The sequence below is a fragment of the Balaenoptera ricei genome, chromosome X, assembly GCF_028023285.1.
Source record: "Balaenoptera ricei isolate mBalRic1 chromosome X, mBalRic1.hap2, whole genome shotgun sequence".
In the NCBI taxonomy this organism is placed as follows: domain Eukaryota; kingdom Metazoa; phylum Chordata; class Mammalia; order Artiodactyla; family Balaenopteridae; genus Balaenoptera; species Balaenoptera ricei.
In genome coordinates, this window is record NC_082660.1 from 65,001,797 (window position 1) to 65,007,680 (window position 5,884).

Here is a 5,884-nt window from a genome sequence, read left to right on the forward strand (position 1 = left end):
TGGGTCAAAAAGGATCTTGCTGTGATTTATGTCATAGAGTGTTCTGCCCATGTTTTCCTCTAAGAGTTTGATAGTGTCTGGCCTTACATTTAGGTCTTTAATCCATTTTGAGTTTATTTTTGTGTATGGTGTTAGGGAGTGTTCTAATTTCATTCTTTTACATGTAGCCGTCCAGTTTTCCCAGCACCACTTATTGAAGAGGGTGTCTTTTCTCCATTGTATATTCTTGTCTCCTTTTTCACAGATTAGGTGACCATAGGTGTGTGGGTGTGTCTCTGGGCTTTCTATCCTGTTCCACTGTTCTATATTTCTGTTTTTGTGCCAGTACCATACTACCTTGATTACTTCAGCTTTGTTGTATAGTCTGAAGTCAGGGAGCCTGATTCCTCCAGCTCCATTTTTGTTTTTCAGGTTTGCTTTTGCTATTCAAGGTCTTTTGTGTTTCCATAAAAATTGTAAAATTTTTTGTTCTAGTTCTGTGAAAAGTTTCATTAGTAATTTGATAGGGATTTCACTGAATCTGTAGATTGCTTTGGGTAGTATATTCATTTTCACAATATTGATTCTTCCAATCCAAGAACAGAGTATATCTCTCCATCCGTTTATGTCATCTTTGATTTCTTTCATCACTGTTTTATAGTTTTCTGAGTACAGGTCTTTTGCCTCCTTAGGTAGGTTTATTCCTATGTATTTTATTTTTTTTCATTGCAGTGGTAAATTGGACTGTTTCCTTAAGTTCTCTTTCTGCTGTTTTGTTGTTAGTGTATAGGAATGAGAGAGATTTCTGTGTATTAATTTTATATCCTGCAACTTTACCAAATTCATTGATTAGCTCTAGTAGTTTTCTGGTGGCATCTTTAGGACTTTCTATGTATAGTATCATGTCATCTGCAAACCGTGACAGTTTTAATTCTTCTTTTCTGATTTGGATTCTTTTATTTCTTTTTCTTCTCTGATTGCCATGGCTAGGACTTCCAAAACTGTGTTGAATAATAGTGGTGATAGTGGACATCCTTGTCTTGTTCCTGATCTTAGTGGAAATGCTGTCAGTTTTTCACCATTGAGAATAATGTTTGCTGTGGGTTTGTCATATATGGCCTTTATTACGTTGAGGTAGGTTCCCTCTATGCCCACTTTCTAGAGAGTTTTTATCATATATGGGTGTTGAATTTTGTCAAATGCTTTTTCTACATCTATTGAGATGATCGTATGGTTTTTATTCTTTAATTTATTAATATGGTGTATCACACTGATTGATTTGCATATACTGAGGAATTCTTGCATACTTGGAATAAATCCCACTTGATCATGGTGTATGATCCTTTTAATGTGTTGTTGGATTCTGTTTGCTAGTATTTTGTTGAGGATTTTTGTGTCTATGATCATCAGTGATATTGGCCTATAGTTTTCTTTTTGTGTGATATCTTTATTTGGTTTTGATATCAGGGTGATGGTAGCCTTGTAGAATGAGTTTGGGAGTCTTCCATCCTCTGCGAAGTTTTGCAGGAGTTTGAGAAGGATAGGTGTTAGCTCTTCTCTAAATGTTTGATAGAATTCACCTGTGAAGCCATCTGGTTCTGGCCTTTTGTTTGCTGGAAGTTTTCAGTCACAGTTTCAATTTCATTACTTGTGATTTGTCTGTTCATATTTTCTATTTCTTCTTGGTTCAGTCTTAGAAGGTTGTACTTTTCTAAGAATTTGTCCATTTCATCCAGGTTGTCCATTTTTTTGGCATATAGTTGCTTGTAGTATTCTCTTATGACCCTTTGTATTTCTATGGTGCCAGTTATAACTTCTCCTTTTTCAATTCAAATTTTACTGATTTGAGTCCTCTCCCTCTTTTTCTGGATGAGTATGGTTAAAGGTTTATCATTTTTGTTTACCTTCTCAAAAAACCAGCTTTTAGTTTTACTGATCTTTGCTATTGTTTTCTTTGTCTCTATTTCATTTATGTCTGCTCTGATCTTTATGATTTCTTCTACTAACTTTGGGCTTTGTTTGTTCTTCTTTCTCTAGCTGCTGTAGGTGTAATGTTAGGTTGTTTGTTTTAGATTATTCTTGTTTCTTGAGGTAGAGTTGTTGCTATAAACTTCCCTGTTAAAACTGCTTTTGCTGTGTCCTATAGACTTTGGGTCGTCATATTTTCACTGTCATTTGTTTCTAAGTATTTTTTGATTTCCTCTTTAATTTCTTCAGTGATCTCTTGGTTATTAAGTTGTGTTTTGTTTAGCTTCCATGTGTTTGTATTTTTTTTGATGTTTTAGGGCTTTAATGTCCTTCATACGGTCAATATAAAACACTGACAATGGATGAACAATTCAGGAAAAGACTCTTCAGCAAAGATCTTCCCGAACTCATGGCATCACTGGTCAAACACCATAAAGAGAACAGTCATGTGAACAAACAGTAAGGGAGTTTAGTGGGGATTTTTAGTTTAACAGCATAACTGAAAAACAAAGAACCAACCAACCAACCGACCAACCAACCAACCAACCAACCGTTCTTCTACCCACTGAAAGGAAAGTAAAAGTGAATCAGGGAGCTTCCAAATCTTGTGAAGCAGCTTAAAAAGGGAGAGGGGAGGGGGAATGGGAGGCACACAACTGTTGAGAACGTAACACTCTAATGCACAAGGTCAAGGATCCTAACAAATTCTCCAAGTCTCAACATATACCAACAAGAACCGTATTATTAGAAATATAAATGCACAGAGATATAATTTCATAGAGATATAAACTATTTGGTATTAAAAACAGACCTTGCTATATAAACATATAGTATGTCACTTTTATCACTTTATGAGAATAACCATATAAAGAAAGAATCCAGAAGACCCCACTGCTGTCATCTTGCAAAGGATCAAAATTCAGCACCCAGAGGGCCCCACCTACCCTCCATGCTGTGTGTTTGTGTGTCTCTAAAAATAATAACCTGCAATTTGCATTTAATTAAACCCACAGGCAGCTTTGAATATGAGATCTAGGCAGAAAAAGTAGCAGCAAAGACAACAGTAGCTAGAATTTGGTAGAAAAGCAAGAGAAGATTTTTTAAAAGCTTCCAGTTCAATTCAGAATTAAGGTTAAGTTTCAACAGCTTGGGATAGCTGTGGATGTTTTGCTGTTCTCTGCAAAAAGAAGAAAATCTATCATACGCATGTTCATTCGAGAAAAATGCTGTGTTTGTTTAGTTTTTTTAGCCATGCCCAAGTGACTTTCAATTTGGTACATTGTTCAAGGGCAGAGTGTATATTGGCTAGGATGTGCTCATAGCTGGTGCAGCTCCAAAAAATTCTTCATGAAGGCTGCCAGCTTCTGTACATCTTCAACAGTGACAGCATTATACAGAGAGACCTGAATGCCTCCCACGGACCTATGCCCTTTCAGGGAGATCATATTGAGTTCAAGAGCTTTGTTGAGAAATCTTTTTTCTAAAGCATCATCTCCTTTGGTGTTGCCAATGTGGAATGGAATATTCATCTTGCTTCTGTTGTGGGGCTCCGCTGGACATCTTCCCATTCTCCACGCACATGTTACTCCATACTATGGATGGATCCTAATTTCCTTCATCAGACCCCTCCTGCAGGACACCAGGGTTGACTCTAGATTTTCTGCATTACGTAAGTATCCCTCATTGGACTTTCGGGTGCCTGATTTTGTGCACACTTCTGTGCAAGGCAGAGTACTGACCGAGGGCAGATGCCAATTCTAATAGTAGCTTTTCCTTTTCGACCACTTCCCCAAATTACAGTTCTCTTTTTCTGCCTAGCAACTTTGGATAGTTCCTTCAGCAATGGAGAAGTTATCCACTGGTACTCTGACTTGGCACTCCTTCCATTCTGGAGACCTTTTTTGATAACTGCTTTCATCACAGAATGATCAAGTGGATTTTTCTTATATCCAGAATGAGCAGAGTTCTATTGGTTTCAAGGGCCCTTAGTAAAGCCTTTGCTCCTTCATTGGTGAGGCCACACTGCTGCAGGTCAAGTGCTCTAAGCCAAAAATCCTCACTAAGAGATTCTGGAAAAGCACTTGCACCCAGGTCACCAATGAGCGTGTTGCAGTTCAGAGTGATGCACCTCAAACCAGCCATACAGTCAAGATCAGGTCTCCTGTAACGAAGACTCTCAGCCCAGGTTTCTTCATGCCTTCTGGTAGTCTGATACTTTAAGATCTTGGCCATGTGATCTGCTCCCTACCATGTCAGATTACATGCTGTGAAGTTTACTGTCTTAAGAGTGATGATAGAGTTCTTTACACCTTGACAAATAACTTTGTTAACATAGTTAAGTCTCTCTCTCTCTCAGAACTAGCCCATTTAGCTCCAGGTTCCTTAGTGCACCCGACGCACTTACACAGCATTTAAGAGCTTTACACAACTAGAAGGTCACATCTGTATTTCTTATCGCAGGAACACAACTTCTGTAAACTTTATTTCTGTCACAACCTGTCTCACCAAGGCGTGGCTGGAAGAAGCTCTGGATACAGATCAGGGGCAGAGGGTGCTCAGGAGTGGCGCCCAGTCCACCCCACGGAGGTGGTCGGCATTGAAGTCCAGCAGGTCCTCCCACAGGGAGGCATGCAAAGTGGGCAGAGGCACCAAGTCCTGCAGCGTGCAGAGGTCCTCACAGCACGGGAAGAAGTCGGCCTCGCTGTCGTAGCACAGCTTCACCGAGTGATCATGGCCTGAGCACAGCCTCGGGGATGCTGGCTGTGGACATGATGCCCACACCCGCCTGGGGGCCCCGGCTCGCCTCCCGGCCCCTCGGGTGCCCACCGCCTGGTGACTGCGGCCTCGAAGTGTGTGCAGGACCCACGATGCAGCCAGAAGACGCAGGGCCATGGGCCCCAGCTAGGCCCGCCCCTCAATGCCGCGCTCCTGTGCCGGCTCCCATGGGACATCCCTGGCCATTGGCGCCGGCCTCATCGTACTCCGCGTCACAGGGATGTGGTTCAAACCGGCGGGTGGCCCCATGGGGACGGGGCTCTAGGACCCATGTGTTTGTATTTTTTACATTTTTTTCCTGTAAGTGATTTCTAATCTCATAGCCTTGTCATTGGAAAAGATGCTTGCTATGATTTCAATTTTGTTAAATTTACTGAGGCTTGATTTGTGACCCAAGATGTGATCTATCCTGGAGAATGTTCCATGAACACTTGAGAAGAAAGTGTATTCTGCCACTTTCAGGTGGAATGTCTTAGAAATATCAATTAAGTTTATTTGGTCTATTGTTTCATTTAAAGCTTGCATTTCATTATTTATTTTCTGTTTGGAAGATCTGCCCATTGGTGTAAGTGGAGTGTTAAAGTCCCCCTCTATTATTGTGTTACTGTTGATTTCTCCTTTTATGGCTGTTAGCATTTGCCTTATGTATTGAGGTGCTCCTGTGTTGGGTGCATATATATTTACAATTGTTATATATTCTTGGATTGATCCCTTGATCATTATGTAGTGTCCTTCCTTGTCTCTTGTAATAGTCTTTATTTTAAAGTCTATCTTGTCTGATATGAGTTTTGCTACTCCAGTTTTCTTTTGATTACGATTTGTATGGAATATCTTTTTATATCCCCTCACTTTCAGTCTGTATGTGTTCCTAGGTCTGACGTGCTTCTCTTGTAGATAGCATATTTATGGGTCTTGTTTTTGTGTCCATTCAGCTAGTCTGTGTCTTTTGTTTGGAGCATTTAATCCATTTACACTTAATGTAATTATAGATATGTATGTTCCTATTACCATTTTCTTAATTGTTTTGGGTTTATTCTTGTAGGTCTTTTTGTTTTCTTGTGTTTTCTGCCCAAAGAAGTTCCTTTAGCATTTGTTGTAAAGCTGGTTTGGTGGTGCTGAATTCTCTTAGCTTTTGCTTATCTGTAAAGCTTTTGATTTCTCT

The 5,884-nt window shown here is 39.9% G+C and overlaps 1 pseudogene; it reads right to left on the reverse strand.

The window, feature by feature from the left end:
• Nucleotides 1-3,598: 3,598 nt before the first annotated feature.
• Nucleotides 3,599-4,839, reverse strand: LOC132357090 (centrosomal protein of 78 kDa-like; annotated as a pseudogene).
• Nucleotides 4,840-5,884: the final 1,045 nt, after the last annotated feature.